General features: G+C 38.5%; 1 long non-coding RNA gene across 1 annotated transcript in view; it reads right to left on the reverse strand.

Moving 5' to 3' along the window:
* Window positions 1-1,293: 1,293 nt before the first annotated feature.
* LOC135214808 (uncharacterized) overlaps window positions 1,294-17,500 on the reverse strand; it is a 16,806-nt gene continuing 599 nt past the window's right edge. Inside the window, exons 2-3 of the long non-coding RNA XR_010314473.1 lie at window positions 1,998-2,270; window positions 1,294-1,529 (exon numbers count right to left, since the gene is read on the reverse strand). This is a non-coding gene — a long non-coding RNA (uncharacterized LOC135214808). The remainder of the gene's footprint in view (window positions 1,530-1,997; window positions 2,271-17,500) is intronic.

Below are 17,500 nucleotides of genomic sequence, written 5' to 3' on the forward strand. Positions count from 1 at the left end.
GTAACTCACTGTAAACATGGGTAGCTGCCATTACCATAAGAGTAATAAAGTAAGTTGCAACAATAATTGTACTTACTGTAACAACCTCTATAGTATGAACTCTTACTGGAACACCCTCTACAGTAAGTGCACTTACTGGAACAACCTCTACAGTAAGTACTCTTACTGTAACAGCCTCTACAGTAAGTACTGAAACTGTAACAGCCTCTACAGTGAGTGTTGCACTTGCTGTAACAATCTCTACTGTAACAATCTCAACAATAAATGCACTTGTGTGACAGCTTCTGTATAGTAAGTGCACAAACTGTAACAACCTCTACAGTACGTAACATGCACTTACTGTAACAGCCTCAAAACTTAAATCACTCTATCTCACCGCATTTATTTGTTGAGGAGATAAATTTCCCGACTTCTTTTTGTACGATCCTTCGGAAGAGGATCCTTTTTCCTTCTCTGGGGTATCTCCCTTCTTCTCCATTCCTTCTTCCTCCTCTGCCTCTCCTTTTTCCTCAACTTCCTTTTCCTCTCTCCATTGGCTTGATTCATTAACATTCCTGCTTACGGGGTAAAAACTTAAATTATTTATAGTATATAATATAATATAATAATAATATATATATATATATAGATATATATATATGTATTGATGTGTTTAAAATTGAGTGTTATCCTGCAGAGATAAAAAAATAAAATATATACCCCCCTTGGGGTATCCCCCAAAAAATAAAGTATATGAATGGTTAGGAATAAATTACCTGGCAAACAAAAAACCTTCAAAGGTCACTCATTGAGCAGCAGGGGCAAGAGACAGGTGCTTACTTTTGCACAAGCACCCTCTCTACCCAATGAAGACCTGCGTTAAAAAGGCAATGACTACTAAGGACTCGTCATGTAAATGTATGCGTCCCTTCAAACGCCATCCAGAACTTGAGGTAAGGTCATGAGTTAGTGAAAATCTATCCAGGCCATGAGCAGAAATTGAACTCAACCCATGCTATGTTAGGTCAGCAGTGATCCGACACACACACACACACACACACACACACACACACACACACACACATATATATATATATATATATATATATATTATATATATTATATATATATATATATATAGTACATAAATTTCTGACTCGCATCAAGATTGAACCCAAGTCGTTCTGTTCCACATGTGATTGTGTGTTGATTATTCAGGCTTCATAAAGTTGTCAAGATAATGAGAAATGAAAGCATGAAGAAATTCCCAAGCATGAACAGTGAAGGGAAAGAAGCTATAGACACCAAACCCTGCAGGAAATGCCACAGGCCCTTACCAAAGTTTGCAGAAATACAATTCGGCCGAGGTGCACTATGGTCTTCAGAAACTTGAGGAACTGGTTGCTCCAACGCTCCTTGTCGTAGGCAGTCTGCAACATGCCAGGGGAGAGCATCATAAACTCCATCTGTTCCACATGGCTGCTGAGGAGGAAGTCCTCCAGAGTGTAGCTCTGGTACTTCATACTTCCTCCTTTTTCTCCTTGTTCCATCTGAAAGATTCCAAATGAGGATTGTGATGATAATAAATTTTCATGATTAGACAATATAAAAACAATGCTATACAATCTCCCTGATTGATATATGACTAAGAATAGCAAAGTTAAAAATAGTGTAGCTCCAGTACTTCATACTTTCACCTTTTCTCCTTGTTCCAAATGAGGAATTGTGATTATAACACTAAATTTTCCTGATTAAACAGCATAAAATCAACACTTACCCTATCTGCTGATTGATTGATATATGTATAGCTAAGAACAACAGTTAAAAACTGATAAAGGAAAGGAAAAGTACCAGTTTCAGGTCTAGTATCATGTTATGCTGCATTTACCTGCAATATTATTAGTTATAATTATGTTCATATATATTAAATTCCCAGCATTATTCATCTTTCGATAAGACGTTAGATAGGATTCTGGTAACCTTGACCAAAACCAGACAACACTTGTCCAGTAACATACCTTCAAAGTGAGACGTTGTTTCTGATCGTGGCAGTTGTAGTAACGGCTCCTATTACTGCGTTCAGCAAATGGTTAACTCCTACTGTTCTTTGACAATGATCTCTGTTCTGATCCCCGAAGTTATAGAATAAACTTCTGTTCCTTGACAATATGGTCCATTATGATCCCCGTAGGCATAGAAAAAACTCCCGTTCTGCGTACAGCAAATGGCTAGCTCCTGTGTTTCATGACAATTTTCTCCTTTTACAACCGATATATGAGATATCCTTCAAGCTGTGGATAAGAAATTATAACTTACTGTAATGAAAAAATAGCAGGGTGTATAAGGGCAACTACCTGGGGATGGGTAGTTTGTTAAGTCTGACACTACTACTACTACTACCACTACCACCACCACTAATAATAATAATAATAATAATAATAATAATAATAATAATAATAATAATAATAATAATAGGGAAAAACTCTCTATCACGAGAGTATATATAATGTTCTAAAGGATCCACAATAATACAAAGTGTAAAAAAAACGTGTATAATTTTGAAGACTTTACAGAAAACTTTCGAACCCTTCCCTGGGTTCATCTTCAGTCCAAATGAACAGTAAGTTACAAGTACAGAGGTAAATTTAAAAAACCTGTACGAAGATCCAACAGAATTGCAGCCAGAAGGATTGATAGGGGAGAGGGTATCACCTAGTTGTTGTTAACTACCCTCTTTCTTCATCACCTGGCCCATTAACGAGCTAACGACCGTTGTCAACGATCTTCGACGACTCTTGTTTTTTTAAATTTACCTCTGTACTAGTTGTAACTTATTGTTCATTTGGACTGAAGATGAACCCAGGGAAGGGTTCGAAAGCTTTCTGTAAAGTCTTCAAAATTATACACGGATTTTTTACACTTTGTGTTATTGTGGACCCTTTAGAACAAAATAATAATATTAATAAAGACTTGAGTAAACTGAAAGAGATGGCAGAAAAGACTTGAGTAAACTGAAAGAGATGGCAGAAAAAAGGCTAAGAAGCAAGAAAACAAGGGAGGAACTCAACGAGAAATACAAAGTGCAAGAGAGGGGACTAAACAACACAATAGAAGATGTAAAACAGAGGCTTAAGGCCAAAGCACATAAGATCCAACGGTACATGAACAGGAATAAGGGATACCAACAGAACAAACTATTCGGAACCAACCAGAAAAGACTATACAGCCAACTAAGAGGGGAAGACAACCGCCAAGAAATTCCTGAAGCCGAACCAAGTAAGAGACTCTGGGAAAACATATGGAGCAATCCTGTATCACACAACAAACATGCAACATGGCTCCAGGAAGTCAAGGAAGAAGAAACAGGGAGAATAAAACAAAGATTCACAGAGATCACAACAGACACAGTCAGACACCAACTAAAGAAAATGCCAAACTGGAAAGTCCCAGGTCCCGATGAAGTCCGTGGATACTGTCTCAAAAACTTCAAGGCCCTACACCCACGAATAGCAGAACAACTCCAGCATTGTATCTCAAATCACCATGCACCCAAATGGATGACTACAGGAAGAACATCCTTAGTACAAAAAGACCAGAGTAAGGGAAATATAGCCAGTAACTACAGGCCCATCACCTGCCTACCAATAATGTGGAAGTTACTAACAGGTATCATCAGTGAAAGGCTATGCAATTACCTAGAGGAGACAAACACCATCCCCCACCAACAGAAAGGCTGCAGAAGGAAGTGTAGGGGCACAAAAGACCAGCTCCTGATAGACAAAATGGTAATGAAGAACAGTAGGAGAAGGAAAACCAACCTAAGCATGGCGTGGATAGACTATAAGAAAGTCTTCGACATGATACCACACACATGGCTAATAGAATGCCTGAAAATATATGGGGCAGAGGAAAACACCATCAGCTTCCTCAAAAATACAATGCGCAACTGGAATACAATACTTACAAGCTCTGGAATAAGACTAGCAGAGGTTAATATCAGGAGAGGGATCTTCCAGGGCGACTCACTGTCCCCACTACTCTTCGTACTGTCCCCACTACTCTTACCATACATCAAGCTGTATGGTAAGAGCATCAAGGAAATAGATACCCTAATCCAGACTGTAAGGATTGTATCTGGGGACATCAGGATGGAGTTTGGAATAGAAAAATGCGCCTTAGTCAACATACAAAAAGGCAAAGTAACGAGAACTGAAGGGATAAAGCTACCAGATGGGAGCAACATCAAACACATAGATGAGACTGGATACAAATACCTGGGAATAATGGAAGGAGGGGATATAAAACACCAAGAGATGAAGGACACGATCAGGAAAGAATATATGCAGAGACTCAAGGCGATACTCAAGTCAAAACTCAACGCCGGAAATATAATAAAAGCCATAAACACATGGGCAGTGCCAGTAATCAGATACAGTGCAGGATTAGTGGAATGGACGAAGGCAGAACTCTGCAGCATAGATCAGAAAACCAGGAAACATATGACAATACACAAAGCACTACACCCATGAGCAAATACAGACAGACTATACATAACACGAAAGGAAGGAGGGAGAGGACTACTAAGTATAGAGGACTGCGTCAACATCGAGAACAGAGCACTGGGGCAATATCTGAAAACCGTGAAGACGAGTGGCTAAAGAGTGCATGGGAAGAAGGACTAATAAAAGTAGACAAAGACCCAGAAATATACAGAGACAGGAGAATGACAAACAGAACAGAGGAATGGCACAACAAACCAATGCACGGACAATACATGAGACAGACTAAAGAACTAGCCAGCGATGACACCTGGCAATGCCTACAGAGGGGAGAGCTAAAGAAGGAAACAGAAGGAATGGTAACAGCGGCACAAGATCAGACCCTAAGAACCAGATATGTTCAAAGAACGATAGACGGAAATAACATCTCTCCCATATGTAGGAAGTGCAATACGAAAAATGAAACCATAAACCACATAGCAAGCGAATGTCCGGCACTTGAACAGAACCAGTACAAAAAAGAGGCATGATTCAGTGGCAAAAGCCCTCCACTGGAGCCTGTGCAAGAAAATTCAGCTACCTTGCAGTAATAAGTGGTATGAGCACCAACCTGAGGAGTGATAGAAAACGATCAGGCAAAGATCCTCTGGGACTATGGTATCAGAACAGATAGGGTGATACGTGCAAATAGACCAGACGTGACGTTGATTGACAAAGTCAAGAAGAAAGTATCACTCATTGATGTCGCAATACCATGGGACACCCGAGTTGAAGAGAAAGAGAGGAAAAAAATGGATAAGTATCAAGATCTGAAAATAGAAATAAGAAGGATATGGGATATGCCAGTGGAAATTGTACCCATAATCATAGGAACACTAGGCACGATCCCACGATCCCTGAAAAGGAATCTAGAAAAACTAGAGGCTGAAGTAGCTTCAGGACTCATGCAGAAGAGTGTGATCCTAGAAACGGCGCACATAGTAAGAAAAGTGATGGACTCCTAAGGAAGCAGGATGCAACTCAGAACCCCACACTATAAATACCACCCAGTCGAACTGGAGGACTGATAGAGCAAAAAATAAAAAATAATAATAATAATAATAATAATAATAATAATAATAATAATCATAATAATAAGACAAATATAGAAACTCCCTGCCCGGGTGGCATATTTCCCAAGTCTGGAAGAGTTTAGGGATGGGGAAGATTAGGACCAATCAAAGTGCGTGGAGCTGATCCATGACGTCACAAGCCACGCCTTTTCGCTACACTCTGTCTCATAGCCATTACTGCTAATCACAATGCCGAAGAAAAACTTCCCCATTTCGCAATTTACAGCTTGTATGACCTATACATTTTAGTCTGTTATATCTAAATATAATGCAACACTAATTATGAAAACTGAATCCACTTTAAAAAGGCAATTATTTACACCGTGAACTATATTAAGCGTTATTGGCTCAGTGCCTTTTAATTCCTGCTCGCAAAGCCGAAATTTAGTGCATAAATAATATTTTCATCGCGAGTTGCTAAATTATATACTTGAAAATGCGTGTTTAATGCCATTTATAAAGAGTTGCGATAACACATGGGATGAATACAAGATGGTAAAACTGATGGTATGGTAAAAATGATGGTATATGACCTGTAATTAGCACTACAGACTACAGCCAGGAGGCCAAGAACTTCGCGGCACTTCGAATCCCATCAAGAATCTTGGACTGAAAGTGACGACTTTAAAGGCATGGAACATGGGACGTTTTTCAGGCGTTACTGCCTGTTGTTTCAGGCTATAAAACGGTATTATGTACAGAAATAAAATAATAAGTGCCTTATGCTTAAAAGAAATGTGGAGGATACATTTTTTATGACAAATTTATGCACCCTGTAGGGGGACAGTGCCGTCAGTACACCTCATTCGGTGCAATGTAGGTATTACTTAAGGATCTTTGCAGCGTCCCTTCGGCGCCTACCTGCAACAACTTTCATTCATTTTACTGTTACCCCCGTTCATATTCTTTCTTCCATCTTATTGGCCTCTCTCTCCTAACAATTGCTTCATAGTGCAACTGCTTTGAGGTTTTCCTCCTGTAACACTTTTCAAACCTTTTACTGTCAATTTCCGTTTCAGCGCTGAATGGCCTTAGTTGCCCCAGTGCTTGGCATAATGCCACAAATCTATATGTATGTAAAAAAAAAAAAAATCTATACACTTAATGTAAGGCATACATTTGGCCATCGAGTGTAAGCTTGTATGAAAAAAGTAGTATACTCATACTACCGTTATCCCTGGCTTAATTAATACTTGTTGAATATTTGCATAAAATATTCTGTTAAAATTGTTGGAAAAAAAGTGTCATCCATAATTATTTTAAAGCATATCGCAATTCTAATAAATCTATGCATCAATTCTGCTCTAGTTCAGCTTTGTAAAAAGTCTACTGTAACTCCGTAAATAGGTAGTATTCTGTACTCCTATAATTGCTAAAAGTATTATATACTAATGAAATGCTCATTTTGATTGCACACAATGAATGACAAGTACGAAAGATTTGCTAAAAATATTAAATAAATTAAATAATCAGTATTTTCTTTGTACACAATGATTTTTAAGCAAAAATCCTGTAAGGGCTTGCTAAAAATATTCAATACTGAATTATATTATCACTTTTTGTTTGTACACAATGTATGAAAAGTAAAATCAAAAGCAAAAAATGTTCAATAAAAACTTTTTATATATTCGTACACAATGAATGACAAGGACCAATCAGGTAAGGACATCTGGAAGGTTTTATGAAAACTGAATCCACTTCAAAAAGGCAATTATTTACTACAGCTTATCAAGTACACCTTGAAAAACAACCATATTCAGATTAGCTACTGACAGGATGAGTCTGTCACCTAACTATATTTGGTTACAGTAGGCTAACGTAGATCACCAAAACAACAATACCGTAGGTTTCCTTAAAGGCCTGTCCACATGACCGGGGCTGATCGGCGGACCTCCCCTCTAACGGGCACACTTGACAGGCAAACCTCAAATTGCCCGATGGGTCTTTTAGCAAAATCACGTACGTTAACCATATACATTTCTTTTACTGAGCCATTCTTTGCACCATATTCTCTTCTTTTTCATCACACACAAAGCAGTTATCATGCTACACTATCTTCTTCTTTGCGGTAGGCACCATGTTTATCGTACCGCACTGAACACACTACTGGCATCGTCAGTCAAGCCCGCTGCCCACCTCTCCATCGCCTCACCCGTGTGGACAACATTCATGGGTAAGCCCGCCAGAATTTGCCCATCAACCCGGGAGCACGCCGATCAGGCCCGCTCGTGTGGACAGGCCTTAAGGGCACATTAGCTCTTGAAATAATTTAATGAATGAAGCTGATACTCTGTCCCTGTAAATAGTAAGGACTATATCAGTCTGATTCCTGGTCATGGCCTAGTAATGATCAGTATATTGCTTTTATACAATGTGCATTACTACTAAATAGCATATGTCCATAGAAATCCGTGGTGTAAGCCTACTCCCTCTTTCTATCTTCCCCTACAAACAGGGAAGAGTTGCGATTACTCATCCCCTGAGTAATCACAACTTTTTAAATGGCTTTAAACATGCATTTTCATGTATATAATTAGAAATTCGCGTTGTGAAAATATTATTTACCAAGAGGGAGAAGCCAATAACACATAATATATTTCACGGTGTATCTCATTTGAAAAATATATTGTTGTTAAATTAGTGTTGCGTTATGTTTAGATATACCTGACTAAAATGTACATGCCATACAAGCCGTAAACTGTGAAATTGAGAAGAAAGTATTTCTTCGGCATCGTGACTGGCAGCAATAATGGATAGGACTGAGGAGTGAGGAGGGAGCTAAAAGGCGAGGCTTGTGACGTCATGGATCAGCTTCACGCACTCCGATTGGTCCTAATTTTCCCCATCCCTAAACTCTTCCAGACTTGGAAAATATGCGCCCGGGTGTACCAGAACGAAGAGTGTTTTATATTATTAGATCTGCTGGAACTGAGCTAAAGATATTTAGGGCAAAATTTGAAAGCAACCAATATAGTGGTTTTGTTTCACAGGTATGTGGCATACTTTTCTTATTTATTTATTTTTTCTTGAGCTGTGGGAGCTGGAGTTTCACAAGTGGCGCATTAGTGCTTTCGTTTGCTCCATCCTGTTGTATTTCACGTTCAATGATGATTCATTCAAATACTCTAAAGCTATGGGGGGTAAAAGTCTACAGTATGATAAGTTAAAAGACAATATATATAGTAGGTATGAAACGAAGCAACCACACCAAGGAAAATCAATCCCACTTTGTTAGATGATGTCAAATTAGTCTTTCAGAATGTGGAAGGAGCAATTTATAAAAAGTACAATTACAAACAGGGGCGTCATTTTGGGTGGGGGGGACTTGGGGGGAGTAAACTTGCCCCCCTCATCCCCCCAAGAAGTAACAGCATGCTTTTCTTTTTAAATGTGCTATCATAAATATATAAAATTTCTCGGAAATATTACAGTTCTTATTCCTGTCTGTCTACTAGCTACCAGTGATGGTGAGATGACAAAAAAAAAAAAAAACATTAGTGGGAGTACTTCATTTTTGCTGAAATATCTTGCTCATGTGGCTTCAAAACACATAAAATAGCTTAAAAGAAAAAAAGAATCAGATGATTAGGCTCGGCCCCCTTCCAATTCTGGAAAGACACCCCTGATTACAAACAGAATGTCCACAAACACATATATGTAACATACGTGTATATGTAAAAAAAAAATATGTGTATATATATATATATATATATATATATATAATATATATATATATATATATATTAAACGAGTTTTTAGGACCAAATGATACTCGTTTAAACAAAATGAAACAAACTGCTAACAGGCAAAATGTATAAGGAGAGAAAAAAACATAAATATAATTCAGCGCTTTTCCATTTAAAACGCAGTATGTAATGTTACGGAATTTGCTGCCGCAACATATCCTATCGACCTGAATTGACCCCTTACATTCATCCCCATGGAATGTCATCATCAACATCCCTGAAAACAGTGCAAACCTCCGAGTAATCAACTCCAAAAGAAAAAATCAGCAACCGGTCTCATCACAGCATTGTCAGCATTAAGCCACCTGTGAATACCTTATGTGCTCAAATCGCACTATGGACTTGTCTAGTCGGACTTGCAACCTCAGAAATCGTTATTCCTTCAAATGGCCCTAAAATGCTTACTGATACTATAGAACCATATTCCTCAAAAATTATCCCTAGGACATCCTCAAAGGTACCAAAAAATTGTCCTCGAAAACATAACTCATTCAAGATACTGCCACATGTATGTAAAACCGCATAACCACTTAGTCGGGATATAAACCACAGAAAACTACAATTCGACAATTATATACCGCCAAATATAACCACTGGTGAATACAACACCTTCATAGGGACCTATAAAACCACAATGCAGTAGTGCCACCCCCCCAAGAGCCATAAAACCAAAAGAACCACAATACCCACCTCTTTGGCTCGTAAAACCACAGATCACCACCAAAAATTATAACCACAAAAAACCCACCACCAAAGATTATAGCCACAAAAAATTCAGCCCCAATAAACCCATACCACCAGGGACCACCACACGGACCTGTTATAATATTTCTCAGCTTAACAGAAATTTGCCATACTTTCCACCCCGTTTTTCCTCGTGAAATAATTACCTCAGGTTTTTATGCCAAATCATCGCAGTTTGTGCATAGTAAGAAAAATGAAAGAGAGAAAAAAAAGAAATGAGAAATATCCACAAATTCGTTTTTTTTTTATCAATTTCATCATAAAATGCACTTTTTGTGATAAAACTATTAAAAAAACCAAGTATAAACATTTTTTCTTGAGTTTTAACTAACAAAATAGGCTGTTTTTAGCGTTTTTATAGGGGTTCCAAACACTCACAGGTTCTAACTATTCACGGGGTGAATAGTTAGGGCATCCGCTACTACCTTCAATTTGCCTTCTATATATTTGAACTTTGCATCGAAGTCCCTGATAGTTAAAAACCATCGAGGTCTTTTAGGTGACAAATCGGGTTTATTAAAAAGATCCAATAATGGCTTGTGGTCTGTAAGGACTTCTACTTTACTCCCAATCAGTAGCATTTTAAAATGAACTAAAGTTGATACTATTGCAAAGGCTTCTTTATCTATGGTAGCCATTAATCTTTCATTGCTGCCCTTTGTCCTAAATTTCCTGCTATAAAACGCTATGGGATTGAACTTCCCATCGAATTTTTGCATAAGGCAAGCACCTATACCCTCTTTACTGGCATCAGTCCCTAATGTAAATGGTTTGCTGAAATCTGGAAATTTCAGAACTGGGGGATTCATTAACGCATCCGTAAGTTTCAGAAAACTATCATTCTGGGGTCTTCCCTATTGAAATTGAATGTCTTCCCGCAATATATCTGTTAGAGGAGCTGCTATGTTAGAAAACGCTTTCACAAACCTACGGAAGTAGCCCGCCATACCTAGGAATGACTTATTTTCTTTTTTGATCTCAGGGTGCGAAAATCCGCTATTGCTTTGACTTTATCGTCGTTTACTCTAACCCCTTCCTTGGATATGACATGAACTAAATATGGGATTTGCTTTTTCAACCATGCTAACCTAAGTCTCCTAAGTACTTCCCTAAGCACTTCCAGGTGTTGCACGATCGAGTCTGTTGCAATTAATATGTCATCCATGTATACAAAAACATTTTTACCCAATAACCCGTGCAAAACTGTGTTCACCAACCTGGTAAAGGTCTTCGGACTGCCAGACAAACCGAATGGCATCCGCATAAATTCATAGTGTCCCTTGGGCACTGAGAAGGCCGTATATTCCTTACTACTCTCAATAAGAGGGACCTGCAGAAAACCCTGCGCTAAATCAATTGAGCTATAATTATTATGTCCCCTGATTTCTACAAAAAGATCTGGTATGCATGCAACTGGATAACAGTCAGGGATTCATTTAAACATCTAAAATCGACACATACACGGACAGAACCATCCTTCTTAGGCACTGCTAACAGAGGAAAGTTGTATGGAGACACACTAGGTCTAATGACTCCTTCCTCCTCCCATTTATTAACCTCTTTCTATACCTGTTCTCTGATTTTGAAAGGTATGCGGTACGCAGGAATATAAATAGGTTTTGTACCTTTCTCTAAGTTTATCTTATGTTTTAACACATTAGTCAATCCAAGTTTATCCCCTTGTAAAGCTACTGTATTCCCAAATTCTGCCAAGAGCTTGCTTACCGCTTCAATATGCTCATTATAATCCGCATTAGCTAAATGTTCTCTGAATATTCGCTTCCTTGATTGCATTTCTGCCTCTCAAAACTCAGATTTCCCCTCTACAATAGCCACTGAACCACTGTCATTACTCCAATCTTGGAGATCTACCACATATATATTCTTCTGGTATTTCCTAACTGTATCATCACAGTTCAGTAATTCTATCCATGTAACACCAGTGTTTGATACACTGTTCACTGATGCCATGCTAATAACCCCCCTTAGTTTCTCACTACCCTCAATTACGCATACTTGCGTGGGTTTTTTCACTTCCCTCAACTTGACTTTTACCATAGTCTTTGAACCTGGCATTCAAATAACATCCTCTGATAAAACACATTTATATTTGTGGTTAGTACCTCCCCGTTCCACGATCCCATAAATATCACCACCCGTGGTTCTCATTGCATCAACCCCATTGTTAGTATCAGTAATAATATCAATATTAGTATCAGTATCACCACCCATAATGCCATTGTTACACCCACCAAAATTGTTACCACCGTGGCCCCCAAAATCCCATTTAACATCACCGCAGTTATTCCCCGTATCATCAGTGTGGGTTTTGGTATCACCACTCCCCATATCCCCAGTATCATCACTATTAGCACCGCCAAATGCACCCCTTTTTCAATAATCTCCATATCCTCAGTTTCACTTGCATCCTCATAAGGGATAAAAACACCAGGTATTCCAACCGTTATACCACTAACACCCGCATGAACCAAAATCTTGTGTCTACTACATGCAGGATGGCCCAGCAAAAGTCTGTTTCCCAATGCAAACCTTTTTATAACCAAAAATGATTCTAATAACACCCTATCACCCAGAGTAAACCGCATTCTAACACAACCCAGGGTGTTTAATCTATGGGTTTGCACATCACAAACTGTCTCCGTAGAGGGTTTCAAAGGGTAATGGGAGATCATGGATTGATACAAATTATGATCCATTAAATCTATACTAGCGCCGGTGTCAAAAAAGACTGGGATATCAACATCCTCCACTGTTCCATATACTAATTATATTCCACTTTTGCACACAAACGGGGAGAAGGAAATTCTGTCTCTTTGCACCATATTTCTCGGACCAGTCCCGTTAAAAAAAGTACTAACCACAGTGGGACATTCGGATATATGTTTCTGAATTTGGGCATAAATTAATTCTTTTTTTCTGATGTAGGTCCAATCTTTTCATCAAAACTGTCCACTATTGCATCTGGTGCCTCGTGTTATAGCATCACAAAATGAATCAGTTTATGTAAATTGTCGAGTGAGACTTTATCCCCATTAACCCATTTAGAGTTTTTCAATTTCTGTATCCATTCTCCCGCTGAGTCAAAAAGCTTTGAGCTATGCTTACCATATCACCGTGTTCCTTTGAGCCTTAAGCCACTCTTAAAAATGCTTGTAAATCGGCCCATGATTGACACTTTGCATACTGGAAGCTCCTACACTGGTAGGAAATATCACCTTTATTGAAATCTAACAAGGCTTTTGCCTCCATGAACGCCTCTATATCATCTGTAATCCCCTTGGCGTTTAAATAGTTATTCACCCCCTCAATAAAAATTTGCACCGGTTGTGAAAGAACTCCGTCTACAATCCCACGGAACGGGCTGACACCTGCATTAAAATTCGTTATCCTGTGAACCAAGGTCTGGTTACCACTTGCGTCATCCATTTTGCTTTCTTTATGAAAACCCTTATACTTCAGGATCTTCCCCAACCTCAGTAACACTGATATATTTATGCACACAAACCCAAACCCAGAAAAATTAATAATAATCATCCACCAACAAAAGATAAAATAAACATGCCCACTGCCAAACAACCTGCTACATGAACCTGCTGCGGCTCAGGTTCAAGGTAATCAGCTATAAATACAAGGTCACTCCGGGAACAAAAAACAACTGGAAGATCAGTTTGAGAGAAAACCGCTTAAATCAGCACCCGTTTCGCACGGCTGTCACTGCTCAGTCTCTCTCTCTCTCTCTCTCTCTCTCTCTCTCTAATCTCTTGCATACGAGCGTAACTCACAATACCACTTTTCCCCGTATTTTTTTTTACCACAAAACTACTAATGTCCTCTGAATCTTGAGGGACATCACAATAAAACACACATTTGAGTAAATTAACACCAATAAAGAGAAAAAAGAAAGGAAGGAAATATAAAATTATACACTCACGTCTTCATAGGACCGGAGTCAGTACCTGTCTACACATTGCAACCACACGTAATTCATTCCTGCTATGTTATAAATACACTTTAATACACCACAAATACACTTTACCCCCCTTTGAACACAGAACACGTCTTCACACTAAACCACTGCTAGAAAGACTGTATGTGTGGCAGCACCCAAGTATCTACGCCTTAAGTCAGCAATAATGCAAGTTGCCCGATACATAATTACAAACTCTCTCCCAAAAATATGCCTAATCTATATATAGTCTCTTCGGAAGCGTTACCTGCGGCCCTAAATGAACCTTTTTACCGCTTCCACCACCTATTAAATGAGTTTTTAGGACAAAATGATACTCGTTTAAACAAAATGAAACAAACTGCTAACAGGCAACTGCACCTACCCTTGTTTGTGGCAGAATCTCTCCGAAAATGCAAGCTAGGCAAATGAATCTCCGTAGATACAAAAATATACTTTTTATTTCCCAAATTAGCTAACATTAAAATGGAACAAAATCATTTAATATAAATGGAATAAAATGAATTAACTCTGACCCCCCAAAAAAAACTGTTAAACTGTCGTTTCCTCTCTAAATCATTTTTAAGTAAGCACCCCCTCTTGTTCTTATTATGTCCGACCAACCACAACATTTTAATAAGTCAATTAAGTCTTAGAGAATCGATTTTTCTATATGGTGAACCAATCTCATTCGATGGATCTGCAACACCTCCTAATATCTCTCAACACATCTTCCAGGCGTGTTCTGCACCCTGTCACAAGTAATCAATGAGTGCCCTCTCTTATCTCGTTTGCTACGAACACACATGCAGACATGGCCTGCGTGGCACCCAGCAAGCACGGGTGCTCTATGTCCAAGGCATGTGATTTCCGAGGCATCACCGACCTCAAATTGCATTGGTCATCTTTTCTGGCTGTTTTTCATTTCAGCATTCTTCGAGGAATCTAGCTTGTCTCTAGGCGACCTGTCTCTAACCGGAAAGAGCCGAGATTAACGATTCACTACCGCGCCTTTAAGATATATATATTATAGTTCGTGTGTTGTACGGACATTGTAATTACAGGGGTATTTATTTTATACATTGCTTCTTTTACTTTTCCTAAGTTGAATTTACATGATCGAAGGAAGCAGGATTGAATTTTCTTGGCATGGTTGCTTTGTTTTACTCTATTTTTTCCTTACAACTTACCATGCTGCGGGCTTAACCCAAAACTACTTTTAGAGTATTTGAATGAATCATCATTAGGGGTGAAATACAATAGGATGGGGGAAATGAAAGTGCCATTGCGCCATTTGTGTAATTGCAGCTCCCAATGCACAAGGTTAAAAAAAAAATATCAAAAGAAGTCACGCGTCCGTAAAGCAACACCACGTAATAACTGCTTTAAAATTTGTTGTCTCTCTCTCTCTCTATATCTATATATATCTATATATATATATATATATATATATATATATAAATATATATTATATATAATGTGTGTGTTTTAAATATACTATATTACCTATATTGGATATATACGTATTCTACATATTTAATATACATACATACATATGCAGTAATGTACAGTATAATACTAGTATTTAAGAAATGCATCTCAATTTGGCTTCTGGGCAAGAGCAGTGTCAATCATATGATCATGTAAAACCACAAGGGCTCTGTAATTAACCATAGAAGGGCACGAAATTGCATCTCCCAAATCAAACTCAAACTCAAGGAGAGTAATACGATTATTATCCACTAAATTTATGACCCCCCCCCCCGCCACTTCAGACCCAAACCGTGAATTATAAAAAATAACTGGTAGTACAGTAAACTGTTATTATGGATCGCAGTAGGGAATGGAGGCGTGTGCAGGACAAGCAGTCATCGAGGTGTTTACATAAGACAAGCAGTCATCAGCATGTTTTGAGAGATATAAAAAGAGAGGAGAACAGAGAGTTTTATTCCATAAACCAGTTTACTGTACGTATATTATTGTCAGTATGTGTACCTATATAAGAGAGAGAGGGAATCTGTCAGCTACTACATCAGTATAAATTATCATCATACACGAGTATGCTTCGTATTTACGGGCTGCTGAAGAGCAAAAGCTCGTGCCAACATTAAGGTCTGGCTTAATCTTTCATCAGTATGCTTGGTTTGAGAGATGGGGAAGTTTATTATAACTTACAAACTATGAATTCTCATAAATACGTGTCCCAACGTACAAATGAAGAGACTATTGATTTAAATACACTTTCACATGAACACAATGAATTCGTACATCTAGCCGCCGATGCAAACCCTTGCATACTCAAGTCACCCAATACTATAATTTAAATGATGGCTATTCCGGCAGGAAGATGCCAAATATTGACAGAAAAAGACTCGTGAGAACGAAGTTCCTTCTGGCAATGTTACGGGAGAAAACTTAACACGCGAATTACCTCTTCCATTTTTTTTACACATTGCATCGAGCTCCATTTTGTTGGTCTTATCAATCGTAAAGCTCCATTATTGTGTATTGCAGCGGCTGGCAACGTGCATGTTGCTTTGATGTTATACTGAAACTCCGACGTCATGACCTTGATTAGACGCACTGAGCTTGATTTTGCTCCGACACTGCGGATTTGATGGAATCCGAGGATTTTATCTCAATTTTACCGCAATCCGAAGCATACCGAAGTTTTAGGACATTTATTATATTTCCAGTTCCAATCATATAGAAAAGAGTGAAGAACAGGATTATACGGCTGGGGTTCTTTATACACGACATTCATCATATGTAGTATATATATATATATATATATATATATATTAATTAGAAAGTGAAAAAATTTTCAATAGCTGAACGTCACTACAAGTAGTAAAACATCACGCAATAGTACTACATACTTTGGCTGTCTACAAACTATCCACAACTAAACAGACTACAACAAACTACGAGGTCACTCCGTTGAGTGGGTAGTGTTTTCATTATAATAAAATGTCGAATTTCTGAGCGCCATTGGTTGTCTATGGCACTGTTGCACCATAGTGGGTGTCACTACTTGGCAGCACTGCGCAGCCCTTAGCAAGTTGGTTGCCTTCACAAGTAGCTCTTTCGCGCTCTCCTCTCAGAGCAGCAGACAGATTTGGCGGGAAGCTCACGTCACTGGGTAGCCAGAACTATGTTACGATTATCCCTTTCATCCATGTGTAGAAATAACAGACATTTGACGTATCGTGCTGGTGACTGGTCCACTCACAAATACCGTATCAGCCCAGTCAGTAGACACGAAACCTTGCAGTATACATGTATGAAATAAACACACCGCTGCTCTTCAAAAGGATTTATAGCATAGAAACTCTTAGACATCACCATACATATAAAACAAAAACCTTAACCTACTGGTTATGCTATTCAACAGTGACTTACAAATGACCACAAACATTAAGCGCAAATAGTCGCAAAAGTCATTTTGTTGTG

This window comes from Macrobrachium nipponense, chromosome 19 (genome assembly GCF_015104395.2).
Source record: "Macrobrachium nipponense isolate FS-2020 chromosome 19, ASM1510439v2, whole genome shotgun sequence".
Lineage (NCBI taxonomy): Eukaryota > Metazoa > Arthropoda > Malacostraca > Decapoda > Palaemonidae > Macrobrachium > Macrobrachium nipponense.